This window comes from Ascaphus truei, chromosome 3 (genome assembly GCF_040206685.1).
Source record: "Ascaphus truei isolate aAscTru1 chromosome 3, aAscTru1.hap1, whole genome shotgun sequence".
Taxonomy (NCBI): Eukaryota; Metazoa; Chordata; class Amphibia; order Anura; family Ascaphidae; genus Ascaphus; species Ascaphus truei.
This window is the reverse complement of record NC_134485.1, coordinates 66,550,843-66,577,588: the sequence shown is the minus strand read 5'-3', so window position 1 is coordinate 66,577,588 and position 26,746 is coordinate 66,550,843. Positions and strand designations below refer to the sequence as shown.

At 47.5% G+C, this 26,746-nt stretch overlaps 1 protein-coding gene across 13 annotated transcripts in view; it reads left to right on the top strand.

The window, feature by feature from the left end:
* Nucleotides 1–1,963: 1,963 nt before the first annotated feature.
* EFCAB5 (EF-hand calcium binding domain 5) overlaps nt 1,964–26,746 on the top strand; it is an 85,684-nt gene continuing 60,901 nt past the window's right edge. For 2 of the 13 annotated variants that reach the window (XR_012800420.1, XM_075594222.1), the window contains exons 1-2: nt 9,373–9,548; nt 11,412–11,472. The gene's annotated coding sequence lies outside the window, so the exon portion shown is untranslated. Of the gene's footprint in view, nt 2,774–9,145; nt 9,172–9,371; nt 9,549–11,411; nt 11,473–14,963; nt 15,108–23,221; nt 23,413–26,746 lie in introns of those variants that run through there. The other 11 variants (XM_075594219.1, XM_075594227.1, XM_075594226.1 and 8 more) reach the window with 11 other exon arrangements.

Here is a 26,746-nt window from a genome sequence, read left to right as displayed (position 1 = left end):
TGATTGGTGTTGCATCAATTCAAATGGGGGGTTTTGTATGTGTATTTTGGTGTGTTTGCTAAATAATAATATTTTTTTTCCTTGTGTAACACGGACAGTGCCCGGTGCTGTACTTACATTATATATTTTTTTTTTTTGCAGGCACAGGTTCCTGTCCCATAGTTAGAGCTTGCAATATATTGCTTGGTGCCTGAAGCACAGAGAGATAAAGTGACTTACCCAAGGTCAAAAGTAGCTGACACAAGAATGTGAACCATGCTCCCCTATTGAGTCTCACTGCTTTAAGCATCAGTGCCTTTACTCACTGAGCCACATGGGATTTGACACAGTAGGCAAAAATGGAAGGTTCCAGGGCACTGCGGATTTGAAAAAAAATTATTGACCAGGCACAACGTTTCAACCACCAGACGTGGTCTTTCTCAAGTTAAGATATCTTCACTTGAGAAAGACCACGTCTGGTGGTTGAAACGGTGTGGCGACGTGACGATCAAAGGGAAGCGCAAACATGTGGAAACAAAAGATATAACTGATGATGCAATATTGTCATATAACAGGTAAGTGGTCTTCTCTAGGTCTAGGAATATTATACTCACAAATGTGAGGATGAATCTGTGTACATAAAGGTATCTTTAAGTAGTTCTCTTCGGTGAGGAGGGATTAGCTTCAACCGTGATGTAAAGGTAAGTCCCTTAAATGGTTAAACACAGAGAACCAAACATAGTGCGATCTGGATAAAAACTGTATTATAATGGTAATTGTATTACAATACACTCACATGATGTATGCTGTTTAAAAGCATTTAAATACACAATCGATCTCGCCTCCGGTGTCTTTAAGCTTTCAGCTTCCCTTCTCCTCAGCGTGCGTCTCACGACTGCGTTCCAGCAGGTGCGGATGTGACGTCCGCTAGGTTGGGGAGATCCGGTTGGCGAAGTGGCTGTGAATCCCCTTCACTCTACGCGTTTCACCCTTCTTGCCTGTTCAATAAAAAAAAATTCAAATCCGCAGTGCCCTGGAACCTTCCATTTTTGCTTACTTTGGGGTTTTCACATTGTCAGGAACTCCCCTGTACCAGGAGCACCGGTAACAGCAAGTATCTATTATTAAGCTTATGGTGTGCAGCATTACCACTGTATTTATTATTTGACACAGTAGGACAGGGGTGCACAAACTGGGGGGGGGGGCGGACCTTTTTGGTGGGTGCGGCGGTTACAGAGGCCCTGCGCTGAGAGCGGGAGGCCTCTGTAAACTTACCCGGCTTCAGTCACGCCTCTCCATGGCAACGCGACATCAAATTACGCCAGTTGCCATGGAGACATGACGGCAAATGACGCCGCGGGTCACGTGCCGTCATTTTACGCCACATTAGACGTAAGGGGGGGCGCGACCCAGGAGGAGAGCAGGCAGGGGGGGGCGCAGAGCAGGAAGTTTGCGCACCCCTGCAGTAGGACATACTAGGGACACGTAGACATTTATGGATTCTGAGAAAGAAACACACTAGGGTTTTTCATTATAATGTAATTAAGATGTGTCCCCCAGGATCTGATATGTTGTATGTAACCCTGGTCCCCAGCAGCTCCTGGAGACCCCCCTCCCCTGGCGCAGCTCGATCGCGGGTACTGAACAACCCGACGGCTGCTTCCAAGGGTGGGGGCTGGAGCAGGGAGCAGCGCGGCTTCTCCTGCCTGCGGCCGGTTGCCGGGGACGCGATCGGGCCGTTGCTAAGGCCGCGATCGCGTCTCTAAGGTCCCGGCGGCCGGTGGTGCAGGGCGCCGCCATTGAAGACAGCGTTGCGCATGCGCAGGGACGCGTAGGCGCAGGGAAAGCCCCAGAGCTAGGGATAGCTCGGGGAGAAGAGAGAAAGCCCGGGAGAGCTTGCGCACGCGCAGTGCAGGGTAGGAAAAGCCCTCGAACCCCTAGCCTACCAGGGAAGGCTCTGAGCTGGGACTACATATCCCAAGAGCCTTTGCACGCCCCATGTGATACCAGGGAGCCAATAGGGCTTAGGAAGGCCTGGAGGAAAGAGATACATTGTTTGGGCTGCAGCACGTTTGTCAGTTGGAGCAGAGGAGCTGAAGGGGAAGGAAGGATGCGGGGAGTGAGTGCAGCTCCTGCATCCTGATAGGTACCCTCACCCTCCAGGTAGGCCCCAACTCCCCACCAGGTTAGTGGGTAACTGATAAGGGACGGCCCTAGATAGGGAGGTCACCCTTAGTGTGTGTAAGGTGCAGGTTTGGCAGTGCCACAGCGGAGAGGGCTGTGGGCACTGGCAAATAGGCACAGTGTGCTAGTAGTGGATTGCTACGGGATCCAGGTGGCTGTGTGTGATTGCAGCTGTCTGTGTGTGTGTCGCTGCATGTGCTGGGCGCAGTGTGTGTGAAGTGTGTGTGGATCCCTGCAGGCTGACAGTGTGAGCTGAGTGTTGGCTGCAGGTGCGTTAGGCTGTTAGGATTAGCAGTTACAGTTGAGACTGGGTAGCTAGGGGAAGGGGGGCAGGTTAATGTTCCACAGGCCCTATGAGTTTTCCCCAAGCCATCCCAGGTTGCGGTTCCTCAGGGACAGGCCCTAGGTTAGGGTTGCTGTCAATATAGAAGTAGTTAGGCAGAAAGCTGATAACGGCGGTTGCTGTTCCCATGCGGTTGGTGTTGCCGTGATCGGTTGCAGTTCCCGTGGAGCGGTGGGACCCTCGTTGGGGTCCACCGGCAGAATACCTGGAAAGGGTCTGACCCTTTGAGAAGAGTGTTGCAGGCCCGAGCATCGGAGTGCTCGGAAGGTATCAATATTATATGTGCACCAACAGGCCTAGAGGTTTTAGTGACTGCGCAGTCACCCAGTGACTATCTCTGTAGGAGTACGGGACATTGGGTGGGGTTCTTGGGACACTGGGTGGGATCACCTGGTGTCGGGGAATCGTCCTGCGAGACGTCACCACGGGTAGTGTCTCCTCGTGAGAGGGACACAGGTTATGATGTTATGTAATGGATTATGATATTCTCTATGTTCGTAGTAAAGCCCTTAGTTATATATAATCACTGTGTGTGTAGTTTCTTATTGGGTTCCTATGTAGGGTCATTCTACACTTCCCTAGAATCCTACATAGGTGGAGGCGCTGTAAACGAAGATCCGTTCCAGAGGATTCACCCCAGGCTCTCATTAGCGGAGGCTCAGACCTCCTGTGAGCCTGCAGGTATACGCACCACACCGGTAACACCACATGTTCTACTCACCCACACTACATATGAGATTTGGGTGGGGTGGAATACCCGTTACATGTATAACAGGGCTTCTTCTCTCGTGCCCTTAGAGAAACCCAATAAAATGTATAGCATACATAATTGTTTTTAGAAGGTGCGGTGGCACAAAGGGGAGGAAATGTGGTAATTGGGGAGTTTCCCAGCAGTTATTCTAACTTGAAAAGTGCAGACAGGGATTGGTTTAAGATTAGTGTAGGGATTGCTAAAAAAATACAGGGACATCTTTTTACAGACACTGGTAAAGAATGGTTGGGACTTGCTCAAAGCAGAACTATTGCAGACAGCGATATACTGTATTGTACTGTAGCATGTTTGCATTGCTGTCTCATAACATTTCGGTTTCAATTTTTGCACTATACATATCTCCCAGAGGAAGAAATTTTGCAATGAATGAATATAAATAACGACAGATTATATTAGGTGGCAAAGATAAAAATTTAACAAGATTATTAACCACATCCTTACAGGATGATCCTGCAGACAATAGGGTCATAGTGATGCAGACACACCATATAAACTCTCTACTAATAGAGGAGTTCTCCTCCAATAACATGGGAATAAAACAAAGAAATGACTTGGGTTATTTATCAGTCTCCTGCACCTGATCTGTTAGGAAAAGCATTTCCATTGAAATCAATGGGATTTTGATTGATAAATCTAGCGCAGGTTTTGCACTAGTTTGTCTCCTGATTTTGCCGTCGGGAGACTTTAAAACATAGAAAATACCATGAGCCTAGACCATTGAAATGCTTCGTTGGAAAGGTGTGCTTTTAGATTTGACTAAAAAATTTACTGGAAAACATTTGGTACATCGCAAAGGTAAACAGCTAGCAAGATTTAAAAGACATTTGCTTACATTTTGCCATTTGCTGTAGCATCTTTGCATGACCCCGATAACCACAGCCGTTCCCCTATAACCACAGCCACTGTTATTAATAAAGAGAGCAAGCCTTTCTGTAAGCCACCACAACCTAACGCACCCTGCAACACAATGGTTTAAACTTGAAGCTACGCCCGTATTTATATACTCATCCCATAATAATTTGCGCATGCGGCTTACGCTTGCAGATGCGCCTTACGTTAGCAGATGCGGTTTACGCTTGCAGATGCGGTTTATGTTAGCAGATGCGGCTTACACTTGCAGATGCGCCTTACGTTAGCAGATGCGGTTTACGCTTGCAGATGCGGTTTATGTTAGCAGATGCGGCTTACGCTTGGTACATAGTGGATGAGTTTATTCATAATCCAAATCAACCGGGCAGATTACGCGACTCAAAAGAACTGGCCAATCGGCGACGGTCTCGAATTACGGTGAAAATGTCGTCCATCTTTAGTCATGGATTAAGAAAAGCAAAGGGCGGATTTATTAAAAGTTATTTTTTTTTTGTTAATGAAGTATGATTCTGCTTTCAAGTAATAGTTTTTTCTTTGATCAATCCTGTGCTATTATTCACACCAAATTTGCTGAAACTGATAAATAGCAACCCAAAAAGGGTTATTTACTAACATTAGTGGTTAGTATACTTAATCTGGCCATTTTTTCTTGCTAATTGATTTATCACATTTTCCCTGGTTTTAGAAAGACATGATTGACCATCCTGGCTGCAATTGAAGCAACTTGATAAATTTGCCTTGCTTTGTAGATCAGCTAATACCTGGTGGTAAAAAAAGGGTTCAAACTCTAATATTAACAAGCAAGAAAACTTGCCAGTATTTACTAGTTGCTCTAAAATTGTTGCTTTAGGAGAGGCTCATTACATTTGCATAAAACACACCTCCTGTGGTTTATTTGCATGTAATTAAAAAGCGTACGTTACAAAGAGGCGCAGAGCACAAAATATGGTATAAAGATGATAGCAAAACCTTTAGTAAATTGCACTGGGAAAACACTAGCACAAGTAATTTGCTAAAGTTTTGGGCATTTGTGCCAGATTTTATAGGACCCATAAAATCTGGTGTAAACATCATATATTTTAAAGACAGTGTCTGTAAAAATTCCTATGTGCTGTGTACCAGTAAGAAGTTATTAGTAAACACACAGGTCAAAAATACAAAATTAATCACTTTATGACGTGTAAAACTAATTATGTAGTGTACAGGTTGAACTGTGCATGTGGCAGTACATACATTGGAAGGACGATTCGTCCACTGAACATTAGAATTTCAGAACATCTACGTTCAATAAAAAAGAATGACTTAAATTTACCTGTATCAAAACATTTCCATGATTGCCTTCACGGCTCAATTGATACATTTACATTTAATGCCCTGGAACATATCCCTAAACATACTAGGGGAGGAAACAGAGAAGGCAAACTCAATCAAAGAGAAATGTATTGGATTTATACCCTCGGGTCATTATCACCCGGGGGAATAAATACTGATTGGGAGCTTAAACATTTCTTATGATAACAATTGTGTATAAACTGTAAATAATAGTTATTATGTATACACACTTATAGATTTATATATCTTTTCATATGGTCATTAATTCAACATTGCAAATCCAGACTCTCTTTTCATGTGTGGTTCCATATATTCTGTTGTCCTATATACGTGTTTTTTCAACAATTTATGTACCAGACATATTATATGTATGATATGAATTTTTGTGTCATTGTACTTGGGTTTTGTCTGTTTAAGAATGAACGTATTCCATTGCGTTTAAGAACTAACATATTTACATACGTTATATGCTTTTCTATATGTCCTCTGATGAACTGTTTTATACTAATATTTATTTTTATCATACCTCGCGCTTTTTAGCGTAATTAGTTGTTTAGCGAGATATCTGTGCTGTGTTCCCTTCTGTAGATCATTCCTTTCTCCCCCCTCCCCTCCCGCTCCACAACAGGAGATGACGTAATAATCACCATGACAACATGGGTGGTTTGTAAACAAACATTGAACCGCATATACTGCGTTACGTCACTTCCGGTGTTCGGGTGAAGCCGCGTCACTTCCGGTTTCCGGTTAGGGCGGCTGATTGCAATTTCTTGCAATCAGCATTCTCAATAAGAGGAGGAACACAGCACACCTATCTTCACTCTCTGACGAAGCGCCGCACAGGCGTGAAACGCGTAAGAGAAGGAGATTTTTGCACCCATTCCTGTCTGCACCATGATGTATTAATAAAGAAACTTTTTACTACACCGCTGCTGTCCTGTGGAGTCCTGTTGTTCTGCTGTGCTCTGCATTGCCGCATCCTGTGGATACCTGACATTCTACTCAACCCCGCAGAAGCACGCCTACAAGAAGAAAACGGGCATGGTTCACGTGAGTTACTGAACATCACCACTGCATTGGGAGGTATACTACAGGTGTTCATAGGCGTTTCAAGACTTGGTCCACATTGGGAGTGATGTGGTGGGGCTTATTTATCTCCATTTACAACACTCCCAGGACATTACACATATGTCTATATTGTACGCCCACCTATATACCTAAGTACTCACCTGCATATTACCACACCCGTTTGATTATTCTTCTTCAATCAAGAAACTGTTACTGATAACATGTCTATTACCTATGGTCATTAGAGCACTATCATTGAACTGTGTTCTCGTACCACGCACTATACTGTAATTGTGAAGCGCTGTGAGTCCCATTGGGAGAAAGGCGCTATATGAAATAAAGTTATTGTTATTATTGTTTATACTATGTCACTTTTTTCTGTGCTTTAGTTAATAATCTTCCACAAATGACATTTACCTGAGTAACTACACGTTAAGGCTCCCAGTGTATGCAGTGATTTGCTTATGAACGCAAGTCTTTTTAACCTTGCAATGTATGGGACATTATGAGCTTCCAGTAGTATTGACCTTGTAAATATTAATGTTCTGTCACATCCATGCATTAGGAAACTGATCTATTTGCTTTGAGTGAGGGTTTCTGACATTACACTAGAAATCACTTGTCTTCTACTCCCATTCTGTAATCTCTGCCCTGGGGATGTTTTGATGTGGAAGACATTAGAGATTGCTGTGGCATTGCTCTATTTATAAATGTGAAAGCGTCTAACGTTGCAAGTTGATCTTAATGCAGCTGGCTGTAGCCAGATCTCGCCTCCTGCTGGCGGATAGCAGCAGCTGTCTATCACTGGAACAATTGAAATGAATAAAACGGCACTGGATCATACAGCCTGTTTTAGGCGACGTTTATAGTGCCGGCGACGTCAGGCTGCGGTCGCTGGAAAAATCAAATTGAGATGACTTCCAGCGATCGCGACCAAGCCGTTGCGTCGCGCTTACTATAAGCGCACGCGACGGCGGCAATGCATTTGTTTTGACGTGACGTCGCCGGCACTATAAGCGCAGCCTAACACATGTGAGGAACAGAAAACTCATTGGTTTTACCCAATGAGAGCAGACTACTGGCATAAACTAATAAATTACAAACCAGGTTGTAGTGTACTGTAAAACAACATAAAGTGCACTAAATCAGGGAGGTCAAGGTAGAAGAATCCTGTGTGTTTGTAACACGGTGAGCTTATTTGCATGTCGTTTCCCAGAATCCCTGGCTGCAGAGAAAGCATTGAATGCTAAGAGATAATGGGGGAAAACAGGGTTGCAGACCTGGCCGAGATGTGACTGTGCTCATCAGTGATATTTTTATTTGCTGTACAATTTATGGTGGAGGTTTGTGATGATGAATTCTGGGAAATTACATGCAAATGAGCACACAGTGCCACCTTTTGTCAAGTCCATTATTACATGGAACCCTTAAGCCAACGCTCGCTGTTTTAAACACAACTTTTAAACATAGCCTGGGATGCGATGCAAAGCCAGCGAACCCACTCACTGATAGCTGTTTCGACCTCTTGGGCCTCACCAGTGTGAGGTTGTTTGTACTGGCTTTGCAATTTGAGACTATATATCTATATATAATAACTGGATTTTATTGTCACATCGTGCATTTCCTACCAGAGTGGTCTTATTTATTTAATTGATTGATTCTGTTACGTTTCGAAGGCTAGTCATGGTGTAACTAAGCCTTCATTATTCAATGTAAATTTTTTATTGTGAGTCTTCCAGCCACATGGGGTGGTGGGCTCATGGCATATATACTTTAGGCTACTGCCCCAGCCTGGCGGCGCGTGCACCCGTATCTGCAGTGATCAGTGGACTTCAGATTGCTCGCGACGGTGAGGCGTGGGCGGGGGTGCGGCCATGACGTCACGTGGTTGTTTTGCCCTCAGTGGCTGGACCGCCGCCGTGGCTTGGCCACCGCGCCAAAATACTAAATTCTTGGATCTTGGAAATGCGGTCGCGCTTTGTGCAAGCGCGCGCACATGCGCTCTGTGGCCGGCCCCATAGAGGGCCCTCTCTTTGTTCGCGTCGCGCGCGCGGTCGCGATCATTGGGGACGAGGCCTTAGATACGGGAGTTATACTGGACGTATGGTTTGTTATTTATTATATTGTTAAAAAAAACTGTGGCCACACCCCTCTAAGTTATATGTAATGTAGTGTTGCGTATTTATTTGTAGCTGTTATAAGTATTTGTGTGGGGGCGTCGGGCCTCCGCGGCTATGCGAGGGGCGGGGGGGCCTTAGCATCAGCAATCACATAAACAAGTCAATAAACACCGGACTACAATGTGACAATTCCAAGTGTCGCTCCACAAATTGGCAGTTGGCATCTGTCAAACATGCTCCCTGCAGGGGGACGTGTCTCATCAAACGAACAGTTGATGTTACAAATAAATAATATCTGTTCCCTCCTTCTGTTTGTTATTTTCTAACGGATAATTGATCACGTTCATATCTCTGTTTACCAGCAGCAATACAACACAGAAGTATTAAAATACGTGTTGAAGTATAGCGCACCCCCGTTACATGAATGGTTCACTCCTAACCCTAGCAGTCACAGGCACTCTGTCTCGGTGCCATATGAACTGCTGCTATAGAGGAGGCTGCAGGTGTGTGACGTTTGCTGCATAAAACTGGACGTATTTGTTTAGTTTACATTAACTTTAGATGTTGAGTTTGGTAACCAGTGTAACCCATACAGTGCAGGACCCCCCCATTTCCGCATCGTGGAATCGGACCGTCCGTTCCTCCGCACCCAAAAAAACAAGCGCGCGCCCCATACGTCACAAGGCCACTTTAACGCTTTGAGTGCCGGAGGGGCCGCGGCACTAAGAGTGCCACATGCCCTCCGGCACAGCGCAGTCACGTGACTGCGACGGCTCCTAACCCGGAAATGGTAGAGTCCTCCTTGACCGTTTAACTTCAGATTGCGTCCTTCTGAAGGGACGCGGGACACCGGAAAAAAAAAGGTTACGTCTGGCACAGGGTCAGTGCAAGTGTACCCGGCATCCTGGGCGAACCATCTGCCCTGTGCCCCCCTCCCTGAACTTAAAAAAAGAAATAAAAAATACACAACCCCATTCTCACCCTCCCTCCTCATCCTCGCTCTCACCCCCTCCTCATTCTTTCTCTCATCCCCTCCTTATCCTCGCTCTCTCTCCTCATCCGCTCAACCCCCCTCCTCATTCTCTCAACCCCCCTCCTCATCCTCGCTCTCTCCCCCTCATCCTCTCAACCCCCCTCATCAGTCTCTCAACCCAACCCTTCATTCTTTCTCCCACCCCCTCCTCATCCTCGCTCTCTCCCCCCTTCTCAGTCTTTCTCTCACCCCCTCCTCATCCTCGCTCTCTCCCCCTCCTCATCCTCTCAACCCCCCTCATCATTCTCTCAACCCCCCTGCTCATTCTGTCTCACCCCCTCCTCAGTCTTTCTCTCACCCCCTCATACTCGCTCTCTCCACGCTTCTCATCCTCTCAACCTCCCTCCTCATCCTTTCTCTAACCCCCCTCATTCTCCCTCTCCTCCCTCTCACCCTCCCCTCCTCTCTCCTCTCTTCATCCTCCCTCTCTCACCCTCCCATCCTCACTCTCTCACCCTCCTTATCCTCCCTCTCACCTTCCCCATTCTCATCCTCCCTCTTTCACTATCCTCTCCTAATCCTCCCTCACTCACCCCCTCCTCATCTTCCCTCTCTCAGCCCCTCCTCATCTTCCCTCTCTCAGTCCCCTCCTCATCCTCCCTCTCCCCCCTGCTCATCCTCTCTCCCCCCCCCTCATCCTCTTTCCCACCTCCTCATCCTCCCTCCTCGTCTGTCTCTTCCTGCACCCTCTTCATCCTCTCTCCCCTTTCCCCATCCTCTCTCCACCCTCCTCATCCACTCTCACCCACCCCCTCATCCTTTCTCATGACTCATTCTCTAACCCCCTTCCACTCGTCCTCTCTCACCCCCTCCTCCTCGCACTCCTCCTCCTCGCTCTCTCTCTCACCCCACTCCTCCTCCTCAATCACTCCACTGAGGGAGGAGCTGTGCTGTAGCAGCAGCAGACACCGGAAGTCAGTGAAGACTTCCCGCTAGGACCACTGGGGCGCACACTCCTCCCATGCCGTCCTCCTCGGCCACTCTACTCCACTCCCGCGGCCATCCATCCTCTTCTACCGCCGCAGCATGCCGTCCTCTGCCACCCTGCTCCGCTCCTGCCATCCTCCTCTCCTGCCGCTCCCCAAAAATGTGCCGCCCTAGGCCTAACTTGCCTACTGGTTGCACCGGCCCCGCTCGGACAGGACACAGCCCCCCGAGCACCAGACCCCATGAAATAGTGACTACGTCTTGGGGAACCCAATGGGTTAAAGGTCTCTTTGGTCATTTTTTACCATGATGGGAAGCAGGGGGGTCCCCAAAACTGAAAAGCCTGCATTTAAGCACTGGGGATCCCCAGATACTTACCAGTAGAAGTGCACTCAGCCCCTATGACAATCAAAGGGTTAAAGCAGCAGTATGCGATGGTCGGAATTTTTATTACATTTGTATTTGCTGGAACGTTTTTTTATTTGTAAAATCTGATGCTCCTTGAGTTTGGGAGATGTTAAAGTTTGAAAATATTAAGTGTCCACGAGGTTAACCCTTTCAGTTCTTGAGGGCTGTGCCACTTATGTAGCCACGGAACCGTTCGTCATCATCGGCATGGCGTGATCACATGAGTTTTCTGTTCCGCACGTGGGGCCTAGATGTGACGGGGTGGGCAGTGCAGCCCCTAAAACAACCTGACCTGTCTGAGACATGTGACTGTGCTAACAAGTGCTATTTATATTTGCTGATTTCTAACACTAACATTTTTTATTTATTTTTTAGGAGCAGGACATGCTTATGGGACAAGATATTAACATTATAGGAGTTATACTTATGTAACATGGTAAGTACATTCTACCTGTCTCTCTCACTGTTACGTAAGCCTCTAGTAAGTTCAGGGCAGTAACAGGTTAATTATTTGAGTATTACACCCCCCTGTATCCTCCTCTGTGATGGACAGGAGTGAGGTGGTGACTCATGACCTGTGTTGGCCTATCAGGATGTGTACAGCAGATCATGAGCCTGCCCCTTCTGGAATAATCATAATCAGAGGAGTGTCCCAAAGTTAATCTAGCTCTGCCCTTTGAGGTGAGAGCATGGGCTGTCAGACTCGCCCATCACGAGGATGAGCTGGCCCACCCTAGGCCGAAAGACCTAGGGAACAACTAGACTACAGGCCCCATACTACCGGGGCAGCACCATCTGAAGTCCTGGGATATTGAAGTAACATTTTATGCTTTATGTGAGCTGTGCAGCATGTCCAATAAACTATACCTCTGCCTGGGTCTCAGTTCCTGGGCAGGAGAGGTGAGGAGTGCAGTGGTGGGGACTGACATCCATATATCAAGGATCCCATCACCGCTGGAGGCGCTGAGACCATGAGCAGAACCCAGAGATAACCCAAAAGTCTGTCCTGTTGCCCCTTACCACCACGGCAGACTCAGCTCTTCTGTACTAGCAGGTATGCCTCAGCACCACACTCAGTTAGTAAGTCAGTCCTTCTCCCAGGGGAGGGGGACATGGGTTACAATTGGAGGCGCTGCTGAGGCAGTATGCAAGACAGGCTTTCAGACAGCAGCAGATGCAGAGAGGGGCCAGGACCCCTGATGGTATAATGCCAGGGACCCTTGGGCACCCATAGTTTACTTTGGAGCAAGAGGGCCAGAGGTAAGCCCCCACAATGTATGGGGGGCCCCTAGGCACCAAACACATAGACTGTGCGGGGAAAGGGGGAATCCTTACTAGGCTAGCCTGATAAGAGATACTGAAATCCCTAATCCTTTCCTTTAATGGATGGTGTTGGGGCACCCCCTGGTGACATTCAGCATCAGGGTGCGTATAGACCCTTTACCCATTATGTTCTATATTGAAGGCTGTGTGTCCTGGGAGCGTGTACCCCAATAGGTGCGAGCTGCCATTAAGGGAACCCCTGTTGCATTAATGCCGAGATCAGGGCCCTGGTAGCATCCTGACCCTCAGAGGGGATAAAACAGGATATGTGGAAAATAGCACTTGTGCTGCGTGTACATTGTGGTGTGGGGGAGTCGCACGGGCCTGCCGTCCATATGCCTGACCCCACGTTTCATGTTTGGGTTATCTGAGGGGGCTCCCACCAGGGCTGCGTGTCCTGGGAGCGTATACCCTGATTGGTGCATGCTGCAGTTAAGGGGACCACCTACTGCAAATGTTGTTGAGGAATGGGGCACCCTGTGGCATCCTGACTTCCTTAGGGAGTAAAAGGGATTTTTGGGGTACATCCAACCACCACCACTGTGCTGTGCATACCCCATACTGTGGGGGAGTTGTACCGTACGGTGTGTCCGTGGTAACATGACTCCCACTTTGCTAATGCTGTGTTCTGTATTGGGGGCTCCCAGAAGGGAATATTGTCCTGGGAGCGTGTACCCCAATTTCTGCCTGCTTAAAAGGGACAGGCTCTGTTGTATGTGGCAGGGATCCTCTGTACTTTATGTGCGAGCTAAAATGGCTGCCACCGCGTGGTGAGTGCGCACTTAAGACTTCCAAAATCGCGCTCCTGCCAGAGCAGTAGACCGCATAGGCTTGCAGTTGCAAAACCTTGCAAAAGTTGCAAAGCTCAGTTGCATCCCTTCGGCGCCAAAGCTTGGCCCCGCCCCTAAACGTGCTTGGCATAGTTAGAGTAGGTCATACTCAGTTCCAGCCCTGCCTCTACTTCCACCCAGGGGAGGAGCTATCAGCGAGTCCATCAGCCAATCCTAGTGAAGCTAGAGCTGGGAGGAGTTTGCCCTGCCTCTGAAGGCTCATTGATCAGTGAGCTGTGAAAGTAAGACGAGCTGTCTTACCAACGTGAGATATCCCTGTACAATGGCTGCTCTCATGAATCAGTGGATTTAGATGTTTCCAACTACTCCCAGGTGGCTACCTGATGGTGAGGGTTGGAGATCAGATCCACCTGCGCTGTGTGTGTGTGCACTGTTGCCTGCCTGGTGGCCCTGTGAGCCTAAATGCGCGGTGCCAACACTGTGGCACCTATTACTTGCAGCCTGCCAGCCCTGTGCCTACCTCGCGAGCCGTCACCCCGACGGGGGCGGTTCCGTTTCTGTTTCCTGCCAAAGATGCTGTGGGCCCGTGCGTCCTTATAGATGTGTGTGGAAGCGCTAGTGGTTCCGTACCACTTAATTCTACCTCAGCTGTGGTTGCGGACCCTGCGGTGGGCCCGTGGGCCCTGCCATGGCCAGTCCGGCCTACCATGACGGTACCGACGGTCCCAGGCTTGGGACCGGTACCTCTCTATGCCAACCAGGGTGAGTTGACTGCCCCAGGGGTGTCAGGTGTGAGTCCCCGAGTGACCGCGGAGCACGGTAGCTCCATAAGCCTGGTTGCCGGGGCGATTGGCTCGCCCCGTTATCGCGTCCTAGCGGAGGAGTCCCCCCTAGATGAAGACCTATACCTGGCAGACCCTGCGGAGTAGAGATCTGCACGTACCTGTCCATCCCTGATGAGTTCTATTCGAGAGGCGTCCGTCCATGAGGCTGCAGAGATTCTGGAGCGTCTGACTAGATCCGCCATCCCAGATGATGTCGGAGCTGTCCGTGGGCTGCCTGCGGAGGATCCGGTGGACGTTCCCTACCTTGCTGTGGGTGAGCCGTCCAGCTCTTACTTTTCAGCTGCTACAGTTGCGGTCTACGGGCCTGATGCGCCGGTTGCGGCCTCGTTTGGTGTGCAGCTCGTTGACGAACTTCCGATCTCACCGGAAGTGACGTCATCAATGGCGCCGGGCGTGAGCTGTTCCGGTGGTCTCGCAAGACTGGCGCGCAGCTATGACGCCACCAAAATGGCATCCGCAGAGCCGGTCGCACCACCGCTGGGCCCAGAATCGGTGAGTGTGGGCCTGCCCCTGACTGAAGTCACCAGCCTGGTGAAGGCTGACCATGCCACGGAGGAGAAGCGTATCCCTACACTGATGCCGCCCCTTGCAGGGCGGGGAGGGGGTCAACGAGTGACCGCATCTCAGGCAAAGTCCCCAGTTGAAAGGAAAGGGAAGCCCCTTTCCATACCCCAGTTGCTGGATGTGTTTAAGCCCCATTCACTGGCACTACCCCTGTGCTGGACATTCAGGACTGTGCTCAGGCTCATTCTGCCCCTGCCACTGTCCCATCATCACCTTGTGGTTCACAAAGTGTAATACATGTAGATCCTACTGTACAGCCTTTTGTAACCAGGTTTTCGAGGATGTGGAGGAGGGGAGATGGTTGAGTGAAAGCTCTGAGGAGTCTGAGGGAGAAATACCTGTATCCCGATGTAGTGTATACCTCTGACTGGGTGTCAGTTCCTGGGCAGGAGGGGTGAGGAGTGCAGTGGTGGGGACTGACATCCATACATCAAGGATCCCATCACCGCTGGAGGCGCTGAGACCATGAGCAGAACCCAGAGATAACCCAGAAGCCTGTCCTGTTGCCCCTTACCACCGCGGCAGACTCAGCTCTTCTGTACTAGCAGGTATGCCTCAGCACCACACTCAGTAATTCAGTCCTTCTCCCGGGGGGGAACATGGGTTACACTTATATAAGCTTAGAGTTGCCAGATGTCCGGTTTTGAACCGGACAGACCGGTATTATGCCCCTGCGTCCGGTAAAAAATGAGAGGTAATACCGGATATGTAAGTGTCCAGTATTACCTCTCTGAACGTGCTGCGGCAGAGCTGGGACAAGCACCCCGGTGGCTGCAGGTGGCCCTGCAGCAGAACAAAGCAGTTGCCGCCAGCCCGGCTCTCCCTCAGCTGCAGGCCTCTCCCTCACTTTGTCCCATGCCGAGCATCTGATTCTGGTGCGTGCCGGGCCTCTCTGACATCGTTGTGCACGGAAGTAAGCTGGGCCTCAGCTTCCTGCGCGTGCCAACATGAGAGGGAGGCCCGGCACGTGCCAGCATCAACAAAGTGAGGGAGATGCCTTCAGCTGGGGGAGAACCGGGAACCACGCAGCCACCGGGCCTGAGACCATCCCCGAGGTAAGTCTGAATTTTATATGTAATGGGGGGGGGGGTATTTGTAATATGTATTGGGGGGTTATTTGTAATATGTATTGGGGGCAGGGTTGCCACCACTCCGGGTTTCACCCGGACACTACAAGTTTTGCTTTGTATCTCTGGGCTACGAGTTTACCTAGTAAACCTCCGGGTGGTGGCAACCTGCGGTGGGCGGCGTCTCCCGACTTGCTCCGGCATCTTCACCCTGCAACTGTTCTCAATATGGCCACCCAGCGTCAAATGGTGCCACGTTGCCATGACAACGGGAACGCTACGTGATGTATCAGCGTCACGTGATGTCCGTTGCCATGACAACGGGACACTATGTGACGTCATGATGTAATGCGGTGCCGTGTCACGTTGTCATGACAACGTGGCGCCATGTGACGCCGCGCGGCCATATTGAGAACAGATGCTGAGACACGAGGCTGAAGGTAAGAGCGGCATTTAAAAAATAAATTCTACTGAAGGCCAACCCTGATTGGGGGGGGGGGGGGTGGGAGGTTATGTTTAATATGTTTTGAGGGGTATTTTTAATATGTTTTGGGGGGTATTTTTAATATGTATTTGGGGGTATTTTAAATATGTATTGGGGGGTATTTTTAATATATATTCAGGGGTATTTTTAATATGTATTGATGTATTGGGGGGTTATTTTTATATGTATTGGGGGTATTTTTAATATGTATTGTTGATGTATTTTTAATATGTATTGGGGGGCATTTTTAATATGTATTGGGGGGGTATTTTTAATGTGTATTGGGAGTGTATTTTTTATATGTATTGGGGGGTTGGAATATTTTTATATGTATTGGGGGAATATTTTTTATATGTATTTGGGGGGGGGTTTCGCATCTTTTACCATTGTGTCCAGTATTTTTGGAGAAGCCACCTGGCAACCCTATATAGGCTACCTGGGGTAGAGTAATGTTACTGCTTTCAATATGTTGGGTTCAGATAAGTATTGATTTTCTGACATGGTATAATTATGGGAATGTGAACTGTACACGTTAAAGCAACATTCCTTCTATGAGGTTTGTCAAAATCCATGCCGGGTTTTCAGGATCCGGTCCAGGATTTTGCTCTTGCTTGCTCTCTGTGGCAGAATCGTCCATTTTTGCTCCTGGCAACTTCCTTTAAAAGGACAGCCTTGTAAGCAGGAAGTTGGCGAGCAAAGTTCCAGTTCATGCTGAGTACATACAACGCTCTTCCCTATTGTCTTCCTCGTTACCAGACCTGGCTCAAGTACCTCGACTATCCTTGTCTTCAGCCTGCCTCGACTCAGCATCCACACCAACTACGTAACTCTGCTGCCAGCCCTACCCTTCAGCTTACGACTCACTACTCTATCAGGACACTGTCCTCGGCTCAAGTCGGTTCTTTCACCTTCCTACCTCAGTCCTGCGGGTCGCTTCCTGCTTGAGATGAGCATCGTTACATTTTGCTCGGCCCAAATTTTAATTTTAATCAATGCTCTATCCAATTTGAATTTGCAACCGTCCATGTTCACCACTCACCAAGCCCGGGTGGCCTACATCATTTCTCTTCTCACTGACGAGGCACTGGCCTAGGCCTCTCCGCTCTGGGAGAGGGATTCGCCCCTGATCAGCGACTCCCCTGCCTTCATATGTACTTTCAAATTGGTGTTTGACGCTCCAGGACAGGTATCTTCAGCTTTAGCTTCACTCCTGCGGATCTGCCAGGAAACTTGCATGGTAGGCCAGTACGCCATTGACTTTCGCACCCTCGAGGCTGAAACCGGCAGGAATAATTAAGCCCTGGTAGCGGCCTTTTGGCAGGGACTATCGGAACCCCTAAAAGATGAGTTGACCTGCTGATAAGAGTCTGACTACTCGGTTGGTCCCAAACGTAGTTTCTCCGCCGCCTCCGGAAATTTTGATTTGGGGTCACCAATCTAAGGTGCCTGGTCATCTGGGAGTTAGGAAGACCTTGGATGTCATAGAACGACTCTTCTGGTGGCCAGATATTCGTAAGGACATTAAGGACTTTGAGGCCGCTTGTGCTGTCTGCGCTCAAACAAAGGTACCATGGAGTCTGCCTTGTGGGTTGCTCCATCCTCTGACGGTTCCTACCAGACCATAGACCCACTTGTCTATGGACTTTATCGTAGAGTTACCGCCATCTAAGGGTATGACGACCATTCTAGTAGTGGTCGATCACTTCACAAGACAGGCCCATTTTGTACCACTCAGGAAGTTACCTACTGCCTACGAACTTTCTGAAATTTTCACCAAGGAGATATTTTGCCTTCATGGTATTCCAACTGAAATAGTCTCAGACTGTGGCTCCCAGTTAATTGCCAAATTTTGGAGAGCATTCTGCAAATCAATGGGGACCTCACTCCACTTCTCGTCATCATACCACCCTCAGTCCAGTGGCCTCACGGAGAGGACTAATCAATCCTAGGAGCAATTTCTATGTTGCTTTGTCTCTGAAAGTCAGGATAACTGGGTGGATCTTCTTCCTTGGGCAGAATTTGCGCGAAACTCATTGAAACACAACTTTACACAAGAGTCCCGTTCTTCTGTGCCTACAGGTACCATCCTTCTGCCCTCCCATCATCTGTCTCCCTTTCTGGAGTTCCTGCGGCGGATGACGAAGTCCAGGAGCGACAGTCTCTGTGGAAGAGGATTCATGACAACCTAACTAAAGCTTCCCTTCAGCAGAAGGATCATGCGGATAAGCATCAGCGGTCAGCTCTGCAGTTCCAGGTTGGAGACCACGTCTGGATATCTACCAGGAACATCCGCCTGAAGATTCCTTTCCTGAAGCTCGGGCCCAGATTTATAGGTCCCTACAACATTGCGAAACAAGTAAATCCGGTTGCGTTTAAATTGGAGCTACTGGATACCTTAAGGATTCCCCCGGTCTTCCATGTGTCACTACTAAAGGCTGTGGTCCACAACAACTTCTCTGCTGCTACCACCCTTCCCGGACCGGTCCTGGTGGATGGTGAAGAGGAGTATATAATTCGCAAGATTCTGGATTCCCGTAAATCTCGAGGTAGTCTCCAGTACCTTGTATCTTGGAAGGGATATGTTCCAGAGGAGAATTCCTGGGTGAAGGCTGGCTTCCTCCTTGATCAGAGGTTTCCATCGGAGGTTCTCGACAAACCAGTTTAATCGTCCGGAGATTAATTCTGGAGGGGGGGTACTATGAGGTTTGGCAAAATCTGTGCCGGGTTTTCAGAGTCCAGTCCGAGATTTTGCTCTTGCTCGCACTCTGTGGCAGAATCGTCTATTTTTGCTACTGGCAACTTCATTTAAAAGGACAGCCCTGTAAGCAGGAAGTTGCCGAGCAAAGTTCCAGTTCATGCAACGCGCTTACCTATTGTCTTCCTCGTTACCAGACCCGGCTCACTTACCTCGACTATCCTTGTTTTCAGCCTGCCTCGACCTCTGCATCCACACGACTACGCAACTCTGCTGCCAGCCCTGACCTGCGGCTTACGACTCACTACACTATCAGGACACTGTCCCTCGGCTCAGGTCGGTTCTGTCACCTTCCTACCTCAGCCCTGTGGGTCGCTTCCTGCTTGAGATGAGCATCGTTACACCCTGCTAGGGTCATATAACAAAAAATAATGGTTATGAAGCAGTGGGGTCTCCTGGTCTGAACCATGGCCATTTCAGTTGCGAGGACCCGTGCTTCCCAAGATATCTCTGGAGCTGCTGCCGTTTACTTTGCAGTTCCTAAACCTCCCGCAGCACGTTGGCCAATAGGAAGATTTAAACCACCATTTTGTTTCCTCTGCTGGGGGTGTTACCGATGCACCTTCAGAGGTAAGTATCTCAGGAACTAGTACAGGGGTGGGCAACTCCAGTCCTCAAGGGTCATCAACAGGTCAGGTTTTCAGTATATCCCTGCTTCAGCACAAGATTGAGCCACCTGTGCTGAAGCAGTGATATCATGAAAACCTGACCTTGTGGCTCTTGAGGACTGGAGTTGCCCACCCCTGCACTAGGGGGTCACCGGAGCTGAAATGATCGTGGTTCAGCTCTGGAGACCCCCCAGCAAGTAGGCAGAACGACACCTTTAAATCTTAAAGCCAGCTCCCCTTTTTTTTGTAATTTATAGTGGCGATTCAAATTTGCATTGTTGTTTATGCTGATCCCGGTCTAAGATATTAACCCTTTAGCTGCCAGAAGGGCCCACGCCACATTGCAAAGCAGTGCAGGGGTTAGCACTGTATTTTCTTTTTTATAACATCTGGGTTAAATGATACACCTGTAAAGAGCTCAATACACATAATCTCGTTGCCCAGCACAATGGGCTGCGTTGGGAAGGTAGATCTGGGATTAGTTGGGAGACTGTCAGATAATTATTTCATCTGTGCTGGCTGAGATTGTTTTTTTTGTCCTGTTTAAAAGGGCTAATGTAGCCTAAATGTTGATGCCATTTTTAAAGCAATATTTTTGTTGGTTAATCTATTTATCAAACATTTTACACTCTACAAACGCATATGGCATGCATTCATCTTTATGTACATCATTAAGCCTACTTTTTTAATTAGGTACTAATAAATATATATATATATATATATATATATAAAATAATGTAATGTAATGGTTATTGAGGCAAAAAGTGACACTGTGTGCTCATTTGCATGTCATTTCCCAGAATCCCTTGCTGCAGTGGAAGTGCTGTATGCTGGGTGATAATGGGGAAAGGCGGGGTTGCAGACCTGCCTAAGACATGCAGATGAGCATACAGCTATATTTGCATATTTGCTTTCCTGTGGAGGGTTTTTGTCACTTTTTTTTACTCACCATAACTTAACTCAGTATTATGGTTTAGCCTATCCCATAGCCTCTTGCATTCCCAGTAAAATCAACCCCACACTGATGAGACCCATCAAGGTCGAAACAGGTGTCTGTGGGTGGTTTTCTGGGTATGCACCTTAACCCTGGCTGTGCTCAAAGCTATGACCATGCAGCAAGCTTAAGCCTATAGGGAACCATGTTAAAAATGGTTATTGAGGCAAAAAGTGACAGTGTGCTCATTTGCATGTCATTTCCCAGAATCCCTTGCTGCAGTGGAAGTGCTGTATGCTGGGTGATAATGGGGAAAGGCGGGGTTGCAGACCTGCCTAAGACATGCAGATGAGCATACAGCTATATTTGCATATATATATATATATATATATATATATATATATATATATATATATATATATATATATATATATATATATACTGTATGTATGTATATATATATATATATATATATATATATATATATATATACTGTATGTATGTATATATATATGCAAATATAGCTGTATGCTCATCTGCATGTCTTAGGCAGGTCTGCAACCCCGCCTTTCCCCATTATCACCCAGCATACAGCACTTCCACTGCAGCAAGGGATTCTGGGAAATGACATGCAAATGAGCACACTGTCACTTTTTGCCTCAATAACCATTTTTAACATGGTTCCCTATAGGCTTAAGCTTGCTGCATGGTCATAGCTTTGAGCACAGCCAGGGTTAAGGTGCATACCCAGAAAACCACCCACAGACAGCTGTTTCGACCTTGATGGGTCTCATCAGTGTGGGGTTGATTTTACTGGGAATGCAAGAGGCTATGGGATAGGCTAAACCATAATACTGAGTTAAGTTATGGTGAGTAAAAAAAAGTGACAAAAACCCTCCACAGGAAAGCAAATATGCAAATATAGCTGTATATATGACTATTCTTAGTCATTTTGAAAATTGTCTATATAGTACCTTAGGGGCAGTTTCATGATGAGGGGAGACCATTTTTTTTTAAATTTATCAATATAATATAATCAGTTTTCTTGGAAGATTCCATCCCCCTTAAAGTACATTTTCCCACTTATTTGCTTATGGTGTAAAATGACTCTATTTATATTCACTCCAGGTTTATTTAATTGTTATCTTATCTGGTTGTTATTGTTCTTTCTAAATCTTTATCCCTTTCAATTTAGCAGCACAAGTGAAACAGTCTGGATCAACTGTATATACAAAAAAAGTACAAACAGTCTTATCACATTTTAAGAGATAAGATTAAAACAATACAAAGCATGTGGTCACTATAGAGACAGTAAGTTTAAAAAGTATGTATATGTAACAGTGTTTCCCCCACCCAATCGCAGATATGGGCCATTAAAGGGTGTATGGTGCATATACCTGCTGGCAACAGAAGGGCTGAGTCGTCCGCCGATGGTAGTGGGGACACAGGAACAGGCTTTTGGGGTTCATACCCCACATATCTCTTTAGCAGTGTAGCGCCTCCATCTGCTGTGCACTTCAGGAAGTGAAGGTGATCTCCCACGGTATAACTATTATCTCTCCCCCCAGTAAGGTTACGCACCAGGCAGGAGGTATATTGCAAAACAGGAACGGGTTTATTACTACACTCTGCAGTAACAGTTACACAGCAGTATTCTGCCGGATACAGTTTGTCAGGTCAGCTATCACTGAAGATGGCCCCTGGACTGTCACTACAGGCCAAGGGCACCCGCAGCCTTCCTAGCTCTTCCCCACCTGCCTAGCAGAGACAGAGGTATGGTCCACACTCACTCTCCCCCGGAGGGAAGAGCACAAGGGAAGGCCCCAATCTCAGGCTCCCGGTTGTGGGACCTGCCTTCCTCAGAGGGAAGGAACACCCTAAATTTAGGGCGATCCTGTCCTTAAGTACAGCCAGAAGGCGGGCACCCCGTTGTCCCAGCTACCACCCCCTGCTGTCACTCAAATGCAGTACCAAAGGTGAGGGGGAAAACCCCATACCAACTACTGGCAACCTGATAGTACCAGGGTTTACTACCAGCCCATTGGGCAGAATAGTAGTCAGGGGGGACCCTGCTACATATACTTTTATGATTTTCTATTAAAAAAAAGGTGTCAATAAACAACATTAAAGGCAGAGGAACTGCCCCTTTAACATATATAGGACCATATTTACTGAGCAATGCTATGTCATAAAACCCCTTACAACCCATCAAAGTCAATGGGCCAGAAAATGGTGTCTTCCAGCGCTGTTGGGTGTCTTATGGAATAGCCCTCCTGGTTTCCTATTAAACTCAATATAACTTATAAAATTCTCCACACTTTTAAGGCTATATATACCCTCTTCTGCCGCTCCGTGCATCTCAGCCCTAACTTCTCGCTATTACACCTGCCCGACTCTTGCGTTCTTCTCAAGGATGTCTTCTGCCTACCCCTTTTGTATCTAAAGCCATCTCCTGCCTAAAGCCTTTCTCAGTTACTGCCCCACGTCTCTGGAATGCCCTTCCCTTCAATATCCGACCAACACCCTCTCTCCATCTTTAAGACCGATCTAAAAACACACCTCATTAACGAAGCATATCGGTAGCTCCGTTGGCTGATACTATACATCTCGAATGCACTGACTTTGACCACTTGCAGATGTACTAAACCAGTAGTGCGCAAACTGGGGGGCGCGCAAGATCTTTTAAGGGGGTCGCGCACGGCCGCTGCAGCCTGGGGGTGGCGAAACATGCTGTGTGCAGGCGGCGGCAGAACATGATGGAGGGGGGGGCGGAGGTACAGCAGCTGCAAAATAACCCTGTCAGAGCTGCTAGAGGATCGGAAGAAGAGGGCCAGAACGCAGGAGGACTGCAGGGGAGGAGCATGCCCCAGCGGTCTGACGTGGAATGTCCCTGCTTCCTGTGTCTGCCCTGTAGCAGCGCTGTGCAGACAGAGCAGGAAGAGGACAGATCAGGGGCTGGTCAGGTGTGTGTAGCAGCGCTGTGTGTACTGAGCTTGCTGCATAAGGTAGGTCAGCATTCTGTGTACATTGTGTGGAATTGGAAGAGTTGTTTAGTCAGTGACAGAGCACAGACTGCTAATAAATAAACTCGAACTCCATCACCCCCCCCCTCGCCCTTACGGCATCCAGTTAAAGGTGCAGTCACAGTCCAGAGATCCACTACAATAAAGTGAAATCACTCAACATGCACAGAGTGCACCGATTGTTTCAGGATTAAAGAAACATCTACTAACTTTTCATATATCAGGGAATGTACCCTCTCTATATGTATGTAGCTGTATGTTCTGGCTCAGTGTTTTGTAGTCCTGGTCTATAAGGGGGGATATATTAGTCTGGTTATGAGGGCAGGACAGCCAGCTGCAAAAGAACCGTGTTAGAGTAGCTGGTGGATCGGAAGAAGAGGGAAAGAATGCAGGAGGACTGCAGGGGAGGAGCAGGCATGTCTGACGTGGAATGTCCCTGCTTCTGGGGCTTGCCCTGCAGCACTCTGCTCCTGCTAATGCTCCTGACCTGGCACCCTGCTTTGCAATTCTCTTCAGCAACACAGGACAGGAGGCACAGCTGAAATTGCAAGAAAGGGTAGGCTATCTGAATTTTACCCAATGTACTCTAATATTACTGAAACACAAGGAAAAACACCCCATAACAGTAAAAAAAGATATACAAAATAATACTGCTAAGTAGGAGGGTGGATGACAAAAAGGGGGGGGGGGAAGAGGGAAGGGAGGTAGATATGGGGTGGAATGAATGCCCCCCCCCCCAAATAATTGCCTATGTGATATTGACAGTGCACCAAAAGAAACAAATATTACCAGATACCAGCCAAATAAACAGATAGTGATCCATCTCATAAACATGTTACAGCTCCAAATGTTATGATAAGTGCAATGAATTTGAGAATAAGATTTGAGTGCATTCATGGTTCTCTCATCCCTGTCCTACTGTCTTCTGGTCGCTATAACCCTGCAGTTCTACAGACACTTTACAGTCCATGGGGGATAATAATTAATGTCCTTAACTAAGCATTGAAAATGTAAACAATATTAAAGAATGCATTTGCAGCAGGCGTCTATAGACGTCAATAGAAAACTGCGGCCCCGCTGGCGCTGACCGCGCTCATGCTTGAAAGCGGTGATGTTACCAGCTCTCTAAGCATGAGCGCTGGGTGTCCTGGCTATTTCGCAAGCGCGCGTGGAGGTGGGGATGATGTTGCGGGCAAGTTGAGCACGCTTGAAAGTTAATTTTTTGTTTACTCAAGCACCTAACTTGAGTGAGCGTGCGTTCCCGCACACCACGTGAGCGGGGACTTACACATATAGATTTATGTAAGTAAAAGCGGCAATTACTGCGCGCTCAGCACCAGCGGGGCCGCAGTCAAAGGGGGTTGAGGAGAGAAGATGATGAGAATCTATTTGAGATTGTCACACATGATATCGTACATATCGATATAATGTTGAAATATGTAAGTATTTAAATGTATTTGTAGTCACATTTGTATTGTATACCGTTTAAACTTGTTTTTTTTTTTCATGTGATTTTTGTTCACATCAGGCAGGGGGGGGGGCCCGACAAATATCATTGATGAAAAGGGGGGCTCGGCATAAAAAGTTTGCTCACCTCTGTACTAAACCATTACACCCTCTTACTGTCTCTGTAAGTTCTCCCTAATTACCACATAGATTACTGGAAGTGGATCCCCATGGGGAAGAGTAAGCGGTGCACTGCAGCAAAAAGACGATAAGGCTAGATCGCTCCAAATAAATGTTAAAAAATTATTTATTCGGCAAAGGCAGAATTGGAGATGAACTGGCAGAGAGAACTCTGAGGCATTTCGCACATAGGTGCACTTTGTGGTTCATCGGGGGCATCCCCTCTGGACAATAGTATTTTTAGTGCATGTATCTCCAACCCTGGGAGCATTATTGACTACACTCTAAAACTCCAGTACACCATATGGTTATCCGGATTGATCTTTATCTCATGAATACTTACACTCTATTAAGTGGTTGTTGTTGGTATACTTTGGAACATCGTTTTTTGGGAGCTTTGCTTCCCTTTTTTCCCTTTTTTAGATGGGACTATATAAATAAAGATATACATAATGGACTATAATCACCACTTTATCCAAGTTGTCTCATCCTAAAGTAGCACTCCCTTTTGGCGCCCCTTTTTTTTATGTATAGGTGAGAAGCAGGGGGTCTCCCGAGGTACACTGCGTTCATTTCAGCTTGTTCATATGGTTCCTGATATACATACAGCAGAAGGTGTCGCCAATTACTTTCTGGTATTTAAATCGCCAGCGTCATGTGGGCCTATAGGATGCTGCGACCAACGGCTTCCTATTGGCCTGCTTTATACAGGAGATTTAAACGCCATATTGTTTCCCCTGGGGGGGCTGCTACTAGCAGCACCATACCCGCTAAGTATCTGGTTAACCATGAGGTCCCAGGAGCTCAAATGAATGCGGCTTTGCTCCGGAGACCCCCTGTTACTATGTAAAAAAGGGGTGGGGCTCCTTTAAGCCTTTGGGTGCCCCAGGACATAATCATTACGTCATGGGGACATACATCTGTTTTTGCTCATCAACTCCTTAAATCCTTCTCCTGGCTTCCCATCAAATTTCGGATAAACCGCACAGTTCTCCTCCTTACCTTCAAGGCTCTCCACTCATCTGCTCCTCTCTACATATCAGCTTTGATCTCTCGTTATGCCCCTGTTCATCTCCTGCTTTCTACCCACAACTGTCTCCTATCCACCCCTTTCACCTCTACTGCTCAATCTCTTGCCTTAAACCGTTTTCCCTTGCTGCCCCTTTCCTGTGGAACTCACACGTAGCATACGCCAAGCACCTTCTCTCCCCACCTTTAATTTCAACCTTAAAACTCACCTCTTAAATTAAGCATTTCAATAGCCCAGACTCATGACTACTGTCCTACACCCACAGTCGCTCCTACCAACCATTCTGGCCAAGCACTGCCATCTACTGCACTTCTTCCCTCACCTGCTGTCTCAGTAAGTTTCCCATCATACCATTTCGATTGCAAGCTCTCCGGGACAGGAATTTCCTTTCATATGGTCTGATTCCGCTTGTTGCACTAATTGTATTATAATTCCCTGTACTGTACAGTATTGTCCCAGCTGTTGGAGCTATATAAATAAAGATACATACATACATGGGATATTGGCACTCTGGGAGCTGCATGATGTAGTGACTACGTCGTGCCGAAAGAGGCTAGTTTTCCCTACTTAGATCATGTCCTGCGTTCCCATGGCACACAGGACGTGATCTGCCCATTGGTGAAATGGAGCAGGACTCGTACTCTTTAGTTTCCTGGAAAA